This window comes from Berghia stephanieae, chromosome 5 (genome assembly GCF_034508935.2).
Source record: "Berghia stephanieae isolate SIO BIC M18660-M18661 chromosome 5, UCSD_Bste_1.3, whole genome shotgun sequence".
NCBI lineage: Eukaryota > Metazoa > Mollusca > Gastropoda > Nudibranchia > Aeolidiidae > Berghia > Berghia stephanieae.
Window position 1 is genome coordinate 20,814,841 of NC_088364.1, and position 13,608 is coordinate 20,828,448.

General features: G+C 35.7%; 1 long non-coding RNA gene and 1 pseudogene across 2 annotated transcripts; both read right to left on the bottom strand.

Moving 5' to 3' along the window:
- Positions 1-6,950: 6,950 nt before the first annotated feature.
- LOC144973881 (uncharacterized) lies at positions 6,951-11,221 on the bottom strand (annotated as a pseudogene). Its single transcript, XR_013645628.1, has 3 exons — positions 11,205-11,221; positions 11,020-11,104; positions 6,951-9,814 (listed from the first exon to the last, which is right to left on the bottom strand). The product of XR_013645628.1 is annotated as an uncharacterized LOC144973881 (transcript).
- A 330-nt stretch (positions 11,222-11,551) lies between these two features.
- LOC144972571 (uncharacterized) lies at positions 11,552-12,900 on the bottom strand. Its single transcript, XR_013645376.1, has 3 exons — positions 12,670-12,900; positions 11,958-12,065; positions 11,552-11,635 (listed from the first exon to the last, which is right to left on the bottom strand). It is a non-coding gene; the product is annotated as an uncharacterized LOC144972571 (long non-coding RNA).
- Between the last annotated feature and the right edge of the window lie 708 nt (positions 12,901-13,608).

A 13,608-nucleotide genomic window follows, 5' to 3' on the forward strand; every position in this document is an offset into this window, starting at 1 on the left:
CTAAAAAAGGAAATCTTTTCTGGCCATGGGACGAGTACGGGGAAAATCTCCTTGTGGTTTTTGCCACTCGAATAGAATCGTTCATCTCTTTAATTTTATCTTTAATGTTGCTCCCAAATAGCTTGTCACTAACAGGATAGGAAGCGGTACAGAGAGTGTTGAGGTCTTCTCTAATTTCACAGCAAAATGACTGTCTTCTGTAGATATCCAAACTATAAGAGGCATTGGTGAGCAAAGCGACTCCATCCGAAATATTTTCAAGTACTTCTTTGTTGTCTCCTTTCACCATCTCCATAGCCCTGCAAACTGCAGTAATGCCTTTCATTAGAGAAACCTGCACTTTCTGCAAGGATGCGTCCCTCATTCTAGAGTCAGGGGATATCTGCTTAAAAACCTCCTCATTACATTGGATAACCTCTAGTCTAGAGCAATTGGCTGGCACTGGATATCTTTCAGTGAGAGCGGTAGGGGAGCCCGGGGTGAAAAGTCACAAAAAGCACTGACATGTTCAGCACATGTTATGTATTGGTCTTTCATCCATGGTTTGTGTTTCATATAAAATCGAAACCTTTCTTCTTATTTCCGTATCAGTTTGAGCATCATTGGTTTATAATTTAACCATGGTTCGATGGTTTTCATTTGGTTGGTAGAGTTGGGACTTTTCACCCCGGCCCTGGGTCAAAAGTCACACATGCTGGGGCAAAATGTCACAAAAAATAATTAATAATAAAATGTAGCCATGTTCCAAATTTAAACGGCTTTATTCTTTAATATTGTATCTATTTCATGATACATCAACAGATCATCATATCAGAAGGCTACTAAGCAACTATTTTGCGAATCTAACAATGTTTTCCTTAAAGATATGGCCATCTCTAGTGCGCTTTGTTCCAAAAACATCTTTTTTTGTAAGTTTTGAAATTATTTGTTTCTTTGACACCGTCCACATTTCATCCTGCTGGTATTTCACAAATTTATTGTACACCTTTTCACTCCTGTGATAGAACTCAACCTCAAGGTTGCCCTCATTGTCCATCCCTTTCGTTACGACTCCAGTAAAAAATGAAGGAATTTTTTTACCGTCGCACTTCACAAATACAAAATCACCTGGTTGTAAAAGTGCAACTTCGTTCTCTGACATGGGTGGTGAAGATGCAGTCAATGAAACGAAGTCGTCATCCTCTTTATCTAGGTCATAATCACTAATATCATCTATTTGCGAATCGTTTGACTTAAGAATTTTTTCTAAAGCAATGTTCGCACCATCATACACTAAGGTGCGAGAACTTGATGGCAAGGAAGGATCAGCATCTGCAGCGCTAACACGGACAGAAGGGGATGATTTATGGGATTTCTCTGGTGTGAGTGTTAGGATCGTTGATGTCATAGCCTTCCTTTTTCTTGATCCCTCTTTTCGGGCTCCAACTTTCGGGAACGGACGAATATCTTGTGGCAAAATATGAAACGGAGCGCCTACTGTCGTCTGAACAGCCTTTGGTGTAAGACCATTTATAATTTGGATGGCACAGTTACAGCTTCCATTTTGCTGGGGAATGACTGTAGTGCTTGACTTTGAAGGCACCAAGTCATTAGATGTTGACGGCAAATGTCGGTCGATGGAATATGTTGGATTGAATTTGTGTTCGGGGAATATGTTTGGATCAAGGGGGTATATGCCTGTTGATCGAAAGGCAGAGATTATGTTTGAGGGGGTAAATGCCTTGGGGAAAACCATAGCTTAGCATGTAGGGCACTGAGTGAATTGTTATGTGTTTCCCAGCATTTTCTGGTGATCTGCACCACAATTCCAATGCTTGGTCGTAAAACCGTTGGAAGGGTCCATAAACAGCTTTGTCCAATGGCTGCATTTCGTGCGAACAATGCGGTGGAAATGAAAGAAGGGTTATATGGTGCTCTTTGCAATACTGAATGGCAGTGGAATTGCAGTGAGATGCATGGTTATCCAGTATTAGCAGGACGGGGTTGTCTGAAGAAGGTCGCGCATGCTGAATGAAGTGCTTCAAAAATCCAATGAAATTCTCAGCCGTCATCCACCCAGAGGCTTTTGGGTGACCTTCACAGATGGTTCCAGGTGTAGCTGACATTTTCCAGTGTTCCTGTACATTTACACGGGGAAATACTAAAAATGGCGGAATGCTGTTTCCAATGGTGTTGAAACATCCGCAGAGAGTAACTGTTGTTCCTTTCTCGTGGGACACCATTGATCCTACTCTCTTCTCGCCTTTCATCACCAACTGCCTTTGTGGTGTTTGCACAGTACTGCAGCCCGTTTCATCTGCATTCCATATCCTGTCAGGGGTGAATCCCTTCTTCATGACGGTTGACAGGTTGTCAAAAAACTGCCTCACGTTTGTTTTGTTGAAAGCTTGCATCCGATTTAACGATGTTGCTTCGGCTTGCCGAAGGGAAAGTTTATTTTTGTGTCTATCACAAAATGATGAAAGCCAATCTTCCCCTGCCATTATATCTTTAATCCAGTGTAAATGTTGCTGCTCGAAGCTCGAAGAAATAAATAATAACGTGAAGTTGAATGTAAGGTTCAATTTAATTACAAAAACAGATCAAATGAACGTTTCGGGTTTCCCCTTTATCAACAAAACAGGATGATTGAAACACCACAGATGAATGAGATGATGTGGTAGTGGCGTAGTTAAGATGAATAAACAAAACATTGGTTGGCAGGAAATATTATGCTCCTTTGTAAGGAAGCACGAATTAAAATAGAATACTAGATATTTCTAAAAAGTGTGCAATTAATTAAGTGAAAAAAGGGGAGGCGGGGAGGAACTGTGTAATGCAGTTTAGAAAGTGAAATATAAAAACGTGTAGACTATTGTTGGAAAAGAAATATAATGGAATTGAAAATAAATATTTAAAAAAATAAATAATAATAATAAATAAGGGATGTCGGTATAAGTATAATCATTAGTGGCAGCAGCAGTAGCAGAAGGAACAGTAAGTACTTTATATTATTATTATTATTATTATTATTATTAATAATTGTTATTATTATTATTATTATTATTATTATTATTATTATTATTATTATTATTATTATTATTATTATTATTATTTTTATTATTATTATAAGTAGTAGCAGCAGCAACAGCAGTAGTAGTAGTAGTAGTAGTAGTAGTAGTAGTAGTAGTAGTAATAGTAGTAGTAGTAGTAGTAGTAGTAGTAGTAGTAGTGGTAGTAGTTGTTGTAGTCAAAGTTGTAATGATACTGATATATAATAAAAGTTTCCCTCACCCAAAGTGGACTCAAGACGTCTATCTACTACAAGGAAACGGACAGTCACAGCTACCTTCTCTACCCGTCCTCACATCCCACCAAATGCAAGGATTCAATTCCATTTTCACAGCTACTAAGACTAAGACGTATCTGCCAGGATGATGAGGACTTCACGGTAGAAAAGGATAAAATGCTTGACTTTTTCCGCAACCGCCATTATTCTGAATCCATTAAAACAAGCGGTTGACAAAATCCAAAACATCTCTAGGGAAGCTGCCATGAAACCAGTTGACAACAGTGACAGCAAAACAGACAGACCCATCCTAGTCATCACCAATCATCCACACAAGGAAGTCATCAAAATCGTATCCTTGGGCAGACCGTCACATGAAACCTGTGTAACACCAGTTGAAACATTCTCTGCCAGCACCTTCCCTTTCACTTCTGCCCTGCCTACCACATTCTCGAAATATGAGAATGTCTGTTCCATCATACCTACATCTCTACTGTTGCCTGGCACCACATCAACTGACCGAGAAAGGTCAGCATTACACTACCTGATTGCAAAAGATCAGAATCATTGTCATCATTACTTATTGGCAGTGAAAGGCCATTATTGACAATATCATCTTCCTCCTCCATTTCATTAAAATGGTCAAAGGCCTCCTTCATTTGGCTCACCACTGGCACCAATCCCATCCAAGACACTGAGTTGTTTTATTTCATTTAGATCTAGTTCACTGCTACCAATGCTAGCACTAATACTACTATTACCAGCACCGTTACTTCTCCCCTCCGTTTTCTGTCCTTTTCCTTTCCTCTTCACACCTCTTACACTTCCTTTCCCAACACATTCCTTCTCACTCGCCCCGTCTTTCACTTCTCCACCTCCTTTTCCTTTCTTTTCGTCCGCTCGGTTACTTTCGATTGTTTCTTTCTCTATCACTGCCTCGGAACCATAGGTGGCGGTCATTGTAATTGTAAACAAAGGGACCGATGGCAGGCGATAACTCGATAAATTGGTGTTAAACTATTGTTTAAAATTGCACAATTTTTACGAACAGTTCCGTTTGAAAGTATAGAATAATAATAATATAGAAATTAAATCAAATTGAAGTTGGTGGGCTCAAGTGATCAACGCTAAAGCAACGCTATAAAGCGCTTCCTCCAAGTGGCTCATATCTGCATTAAAGTTAAAGTAGACAGAATAATTTGGTTTTGCCAAAATCATGTCTTGAAGCCTTTTTTAAAACTGTGAATGAGGCAATCAGACTATAGGAAGTATTAAAGAATTCAAAGAGTTTAAATTTTATACTGTTTAAGTTACTTGTCAAGTATCTTTTTAGTTCTAGCTCTTTTACAATATCTGTCACTGCCTAGGGCCAGGTGCTCATTTACACTTGAGTACTCAACATCAGGCCTTGAATTTTTCAATCAAGGGCCATTCTCACATCTCTTGACTCTATTACAAGACGAGATATATACCACTAAGCCACCAACACAATCCCTATAAAAGGCATTCATTATATCTTCATTTCCCACCATTGTTTTAAACGGTGTTGTTAATTTTGATCTCATTTCCAAATGCAATTTTTTTTTTTTCTTAGATGAATTTTAAATACCTTATTTTCTTTCAATAGAATGTTAGTCACTAAGGTAACTGCTACATTTCATTTTCAAAAATGTCTGAAAAGTTTTTTACTCTTAAAAAAAAAAAAAAAATTAAAAAAAAAAACTCCTTTTATTCATCCCATTGGGGAAATTTGTCTCTATGGTCTATTCCAAGGGAGGACTGGAATACCTCAGGCATCAGCAGCAGTGCAGAACAGTAAATTGAATCAGGGCTAGGTGACTTGCTCAAAGCGCAATGACGGGTGATCGAACTCTTTGTGTTTTATGTTTTAATGATTTTACGGCGCTTGCAACACATTCAGGTTATATCAGCGCCAGTAAAAAGGAAGAAAATGGGATAGTAAAAAGTTCTAGAATTACAAATAAAGCACACAAGAAAAAGTAAGACATAGGGGAACTGGGAACAAGTAGGGTTCAGATGCAGATTCCAAGAGCACACTATCAAAGTACTTAGTTTGAGACCACCTATAAGTCTCATCCGGACACAAGCACAAAATCCAACAAAGAGAAATACACTCAAATGCTTACATTATAAATTCAAAATAAATATAATAATACATAACAGAGAGATGATTTACAAGGAAAAAAATATCATCTCCCAAACAATAACTATGCATTTCCCTCCCAGCTAGGACTCCGGCCAGGGCCAGGACAAAACCAAGTAATCTCATTCCAAGACAAAGACAGAAAGCATGTTGGAAAACAGATATAAGGGGATAGAAGACACAGCATTTACCCTCTGCCCACTATGGGAGGTCAGGAACCCCACCCAGATCGAACTCTTTACCTTTTGGGTACAAAGCAAAGACCGTACCGCTGAGCCATGCTGCCCTTGTAATATATATATATATATATATATATATATATATATATATATATATATATATATATATATATATATATATATATATATATATAATTCTATTTACTACATTTGGTCGCCCATTGTATAAACATCACTTAGGTCACCCAGCTATATATCTCTTATTAAAGACAAGTTCGGCCACACAGGGGCACTAAACATGTTAAAATGAAACAATGAATAATTCCACAAAAATGTGCGTAAAAATTATACAAAGTAAAAGAGATACAAAATTAACTGGATGACCTAACTTTTACTAACTGTTTTCGCTTACTTAGGCAGCCCACAAATTGCAATGGTATATTTCCTACGTTAGGAACTCCAATAAAAATGTGAGTTAGGTTACCCATGACAATATTTGGTGTTTTTGGATTGTTTATGTCTGCTTGTTTTTAAGGGTTTTACGGCGCTTGCAACACATTTAGGTTATATCAGCGCCAGTAAAAAGGAAGAAAATTGGATAGTTAAAACATTCTAGATGTACAATTAAAAGGACTTAAGGAAAAAATAGGGCAAATGGGAATGGTTCCAATAGAGAACAATTAATGTAGATTCCAAGAACATACTATCAGTGTACTTAGATTGAGATCACCTAAGTCTTATCCAGACACCAGTACAAGATCCCACAAAGAGGGATACACTCAAATGTTTACAAATCATATGTTAAAGATTTAAAAAAAAATAACAGTACAAAAGAGAGAAGATATACAAGGAAAAAAATATAATCTCCCAAAACTATGACCATACAATCGACGGTTTCCCTCCCAGCCAAGAACTCCGGGCAGGGTCAGGACAAAACTAAGCATCTCATTCCAAGACAAAAACAGAAAGCAATTGGAAAACAGATATAGGGGGGTAGAAGACACAGTAAGTACCTCTCTGCCCACTATGGGAGGTCGGGAACCCCATCCCAGTATGATTGTTTAAAGCACCAACCAATTAACAAGTGATTTAACCAGCATTCGAGCAGTAAATAACACACTTGTCTTAGGTTGATAGAAAATTGAATCTACCTACATGTGTAAGCATAATAAAAATTCTATCCAGACAAGTACCCAACACAAACGATAGAAGTAGAAGTATAAACGGACAGAGATAAGCACATTTATTAAACAAATGATGACGGTAACGACTTGGATTTTAAAATAAAAAATTATTAAAAACCAATATGAGATAAACATATATTTTAAAAATACGTGATGTTACCCATGAACAAGAGTTTGATGAAATTATACACCAAAAATACATGATTTATGTCACCCAATGGGTCACTTAATACACATTTGTAACATAAACAAGAGTTGATGAAATTATACACTAAAAATAAATGATTTATGTCACCCATTGGGTCACTTAATGCATATTTGTACCATAAACACTTCATGAAATCATACACCAAAAATACACGATTTGCAATGTTACTTGATATCTGCCATGTATTTGGAAAATCTGACTTTTCCTTATCATACATAAAAGGCTGCCAAACCATTGAACCAATCATCACCAACATTGCATGGTGTTTACAATCGACATAAAATAAATGTGCTTTGTATGAATTTTTGTTTTGATAAAACATCTGGATGATTTTATTTTATTTTTAAAAAGGTGAATTTGTTCATCAAATCCACTCAAAAACACAAATGCCATCATCTTTAGCATGTTGACTGCACGTATGTCTTACAGTATAATGAGGCAGTCGATACCTACCAGGTGGTGGTTATTTTCAATATTTTCAATGCAATAATTCTTGTAACAAACATTATAAATATTGAACAGTTTTCCACTCTTAATTTTGTGAAAGACAAAGCGAAATATTTTAGACATTTGACTAGATATCCTGTCAACTTTTAGATGATTACAGGTTATCACTAAAAACAATTTTAAAATTCAAGACCTAGAAATTTAATTCAAGACCAGCAATTTAAAGAAAAAAGACAAATATCAACACACTTACAATTTACAGAAAATGTTTACACTGTTACATCCAACAGGGGAAGGGTGATCCCAGCTTGTATATTATATATGTATGAGCATCAAAAACAAGAATTAATACACCTGTCACCCATCTTATGTCTTGTATCATATTTATGCTATGAACAGAAACTTCTGAACTTCTTTTTCTCGTTGAAGACTTTGTTTCTTACCAAAGTTGCCTTATTTTCATAACCTTCAAGAACTTTGTATTTTGATAAAAATTCAAGTACATCTCTTTTGCTGGGAAGACATCCTTTATTTGAGGTATCTGTGATATATTTCTTGAAGTAAGAGTTTACAATATCGGACTCGTGATCAGACCATTTTGTATATTGACGTTGAGTAACGTCTGGTGATTTTTTGCTTCTGTTTCCAGCAAGCTGTACATTTTGTTCATTAACTGTTGCTTGCTCAGAAAGATAGCTGGACAGTTCATGTTGTTGAGGTAATGTTGTAGAACAAATATCTGAGTTGCTGATTTCCCCTTCTTCATGTGAAACTCTTTGAGGCTGTGGTGTATCATCTACTGAGTTCAACAAGAAATTCCCCACTTTTGTGATTTCTGTCACTGCCAATGGACACTGGTACACATTTCTATTGACAGATTCAGAGTGTCCCATGTGACGATAAAAAATGGTCCTTTGTTCTTCTGGAATGTCTAATTGAGCAAACATGGTGGAAACTCTATGTCTAAACTTATCAGCAATCAGGAGGTGAGGCTGCTTCAGTCCAGGATAACGTTTTACAACAGACTGAAGGCAATGGTATCCACTGGCATGGTCAGTTGATTGACCAGTGTTGGGAAACAAATATGTATTTTCAATAGAAACATTACAATTTATCCTCTCACTTAGAAGTTTTGTTATAGGCTCTATTGTGTCCATTGGGAACAAAACAGGAACAAGTTTTCTATTACCTTTGCCAGCTTGGTAGGCCAGTTTCAGATTATCGATCAAATATTTTTCCATTGGATCGTCAACATCCATAATTAAATTTGGATCGATCCAAGCACCTGTGATGGCATCTCTCCACTCAGCTAAAGTAAGCCTACTTGGCTCACCACCTCTTCGAGCATTAAACATGGTTATCCTTGACAAAATTATATTCCTCATGAAAATAAAAGTCTGTTTATCCCAGATACCAAATTGAGCCATCCCATTTGCCATTTCCTGCAACAAGTATTTTCTGAAAGTTGAAATATCTTCTTCCAATGGCATGGCTGCTGGTTTACGAAGTCCACCCCGTTTTAATTCACATTCTACTTGAGCTGAATAAAAGATAAAGCTCCAATTCAGATTGAGGACATCTATAAATCTGCTCAAATCTTGCTCTTTGTCAAATACACCTTTCATAACAAAGTACCCTTTCATGACGTTGACTGCCTTCTTTAGAACAAATCCGATTCTCACTTTCAAACCGGCCTTTTGGCCATCATCTTTGTCACAAAATTTGATGACAACCTTTTCAAGTACATTGAATTGTTTGTAGTCCAACACATCTAGTCCCGAGGCATTTTTATTTTCGGACTCGTAATAAATAAATTAAGTTGGCAAACAGTCTCATCTCACCCATTATAACGGATCTTTCCTTTTTTACTGATCTTGCCCATTGTTTTTTCCCAAGCAACAATACAACTAAATCTGTTCTGCAAATCTCTCCAACACCATCTTTTCTAAACCTATCAATGACATTGGTCTTAAACTCAACATCAACACCTATTTCTTTTGCACAGCCTGACAAAGAAGTCATTTTAATTGTGTCAGCTTGCAAAGACATCACTCGAGAACACTTTTCTTTGTGACGAAAGATATTTTTGCCATCAAAAAAGCCTAAGCAGCCAGAACACATTACTGTAGCAGCATTGCCTTGGCGTCTCTCCCTTATTAAAGTTGCTTGCTTATCTTTGCGATGAATTTCTGCATTTGCTTTAAAAATGCCGCTTTTTTTCATGGTATCAAACATTCTGTTTTGCTCTTTGCTCGGTAGTTTCAAAGCAGAAATCACCTCCTCCTCTGTACTGTGTTTTCTTTTTACATGACGAGTGAGATGGGTTGGAAATTCATCACAGAACTTACACATTCGTTTTGGTTTCTGAAATGTAAATCAAAGAAAAGTTCATTGCCCAGATGATAATGCCATAAGCAGTGATTTCATAAATGCTTTAAAAAAATATCCTTGAGGACAAATCACCTTTTAAAAATAATGTCTATTAAATAAATTAGATAGTGGAGTGTTGATGTTCAGATATTTATGAAGGTAGGTTAAAAAAAAAAGAAAAACATACTTATTGAAATCTAACCATCTTCCCAATAACTACCAAAATTTATAATGGCCACTTTCTAAACGCTCGACTCCCAGAATCTCAATCCTCTTACAATTACAATTGCACACTAATTTCTAATTAAATTTTTGTTATTAATTTTTTTTTTAATTATGCCTTTTTCGTCACAACATCATAAGATATCGTCGCCTAGACATTCCACAAAGGAATATAGATAACTCATCAAACAAGATGTCTGATGACAACAGGAATCACCTATGTTGTCCAAGTGAGCAAATTGGGGGTTAATAATCTTGCTCAATGAAAAAAACGAAAGTGCCTGAAGCGGGGCTCGAACCCAGGTCCTTGCGGGACACAGTGCAATGCCTTAACCACTCGGCCACTATAATTCTATAACTAGGGGACTATAATTCAAATCTGATCCATCTTTTATCCTACATGGGCTTTCATCACACTGGACGATTATTTCAATCAACACTGTGTACTATATTATAGTTATTTTAACTTAAAACCGTTAACCATGAAGAGACATTCAAAAATGTGAATTTGTGTAAATTTAAGTGATTGACATTGATGTTACTGAATATAGTGCCATGGAAGAGCCTGCATTCAGAATATGCATTACATTACATTTAACCTGCTCCCTGAGACCATGAGACAAAGACTGTTCGCAGGACACATTCTATGTTTAAATACAGAACATCTCCAAAGACTTGGATTTAATGTATCTATACAGTTTGGCTGGACCAGCTGTCAGTCTTCTTTATACAAATTTCAGTTAATGACTCTTAATAAAATCACAACTCTAACCTCCAATCCTAATTAACACCTTGTACACCTGACACTTATGCTGCTAGTAAAGCAATGCACCATAAATGTACCTTGCCAAGCAGACATTTAAAAAATTGGAGATATAGACCCGATCTACTCAAATTGTTCCTCTGATGTTGCATAATCAAAACAGACGTTTATCCTTCGCTAAAGTCAATTCGTCAATTAAAGTGATAAGACTAACCTTATTACTGCTTTCATTCCTATCTTCATTTAGTTTGGATGGTTCAAGACGGACTTCTTGTGGATTTGGTAACTTTTCATCAGGCCTAAAAACATATTCTTTTTATTAGAAATTTGATGTAAAATAGTAGTAATCAGTAATAAATATAATTCGTAAAAATTAGATTAAATAGCATAAGTAGATACCTAGTTGCTCCAATCATGATCAAGATAAAAATCAAGAGTTATATCCTATTGTTTATATTAAACATGGAATATTTTAACAGAGGACACTAACATATACCAGAGTTTGACTTTAAAAATTATCATTTTTAAGAAATAAATCAATCATATTAGACAGCATTTTTTATATTCCACCCTGTTCTCAACCTTATTATATGTGCTTTGTATGTTGTATTTTATGTGACTTTAAGAAATTATATAAAGATTGGTTGTGTCTTTAGATCTTAGGGGAGACAGCGATCAATGACTGCTTCTAATTATCATTTATGTAAATAGGATCATGTATCTCATAGTGGTTTTTCCTACCTTAAATTGTCGACTAATCCATCAGAATGAAATTCAACAATTTCAGATTCGCAATGATTACTTTCAGCATTGTCAATCAGCATTGGATCCTGAGAATGCAAAATAAAGATTGTTCACATCAGACAGATTTTTCATAGAAATTTGCTTACACGGCTTATTAAGATTTGACATGTTTAAAGCAGTATTTAACCGCAAGACTATTTATTCTCCATCAAAATGTTTTTGGATGTATCTCTAACTCTAAGCCTGAAATTTGCTAAGCGGATGCAACAGTACAAGGTGATCATCCATAATACAAGCACAGATGTTTGATTAAGTAAGGAGCTATAATGCAGAACAAATGACATATTAAAGAAGAGCGCAGAGAGATGAAGATATGCTTTTCAATAAATGATCTGTCTTATTAGGTACCTGATTCCAATTTAGGATCTTTTCTTTGAACCTCAAAGCTGGCAATTTGGAAAGCATTTCTTCCCCCTCATCCTCACTACTTGTTTGAGATGGTGGTGCTGGAACAAACTGTTGATATAAAAGAAATTAAGTTTTTGATTGATTCAAATGTACAAATGGAAATGTAATGGTGCCTTCCAAGTGATCTGATATTACAGGTAATGCTCTATTTAAATATGGTTAGATTTGTTTAGAAAATAGGTTTCAATGCGACATAGCATTAGACCTAGGAAATGATGCACCATTAAAGTGAGAGAATAGGGAGAAGCCTCAGCTGAGTTTCTGTAAAGAACTAGGACAGTCACTAATCGTAACAACTTTTATTTTTAAAATGATTATTTTCAAAATGTGTAACTAATAATTCTAATCGTAAGACTGAGTAGCATAACATGTTCAATAGCACTGGCTTTATGAGTAATAAGCATTGCATTATTATAGCATTTCATGTGTGAGAAAATAAGTTGTTTTTTTAAAAACGGGGTTGAGGCATGCAATATCTAACATTAACATACACAGAGACAGCATCAAAAAATGATAAATGAATAAATATTAAATACTCAAGTATAAAAGTATTTGAGAAGCTTTAAAACAAACATTAAAAATATATTTTATCTTAAAACAGTAGGCCTAGAATTTGCTTAAAAAAAGAAACAATGTTTTTCTTCAATCTTACATCTGGGTCAATATCTCTGTCAGCAGAGGGAACGGGAGATGAAGAACTGGAGGGCACTTCTTGCTCAGCATCTTTTGTGGAAGAGAATAAAAGTTTAGGATTAATTAATTAAGTACAAAATTAAGAATCAAAATGCCCCTCCTCTAACTTATGTTTATCTTGATTGACATGCACAAAACTTTAAAGTTGGTTTTTGTTTCCAAGTTATCCAAGCTTTCATCTATGTGGACGATGAATAACGTACATGTCATAATAAAAGTATGAGAATGAGTATGAGTAAATGTGCATAGTCATCATAGAGCCTACTGCTAGCCTAGAGTATAGAGACTATAATATATACACATAAAAATCTTTAGTCTTGAGTCATCTATTATTATTATTTTTGTTTTGTTTTGTTTGCTGTCTTTTGTGACTTTGTGACACTTTGCCTCTCATATTATTATTATTATTATCTGTGACAAACAAAACTGGCAACGAAAAAAAAAAAAAATAAACATTGCCTTCTCCTCTATCTAACCTTTGAGACTAGACTAGAGTACAGTGACTGAGAATTGGTCTACATTATCATTCATCTAGATAAATCTAAATCTTAATTAAGTTCTAGAAAAAGCATGAGTATAAGTATACGTATAATTATAATCTAGAGTTAGTCTCTTATCTTCATAGTCATAGTCTTACTCTTACCTTTTTGTCTGGACTCCAACTCGTTGAATGCCAAGTTCAACCAAACGTTTGCTTCTAGTCAATGCCGCCATGTTGCAATTACTAAATGATGGAATTAAACTGATAAATTACTTGTCAACAAACGGACTGACAGACAGTCTACTGGTGACAAGAATGGAGAATTCCATGTTGAATACAGTAGAACTCGGAAATAGCGAGTTCGACAGGTCCACTCCTGATTACTCGCTATTTCCGAGTTCTCGCTATTCCCGAGTT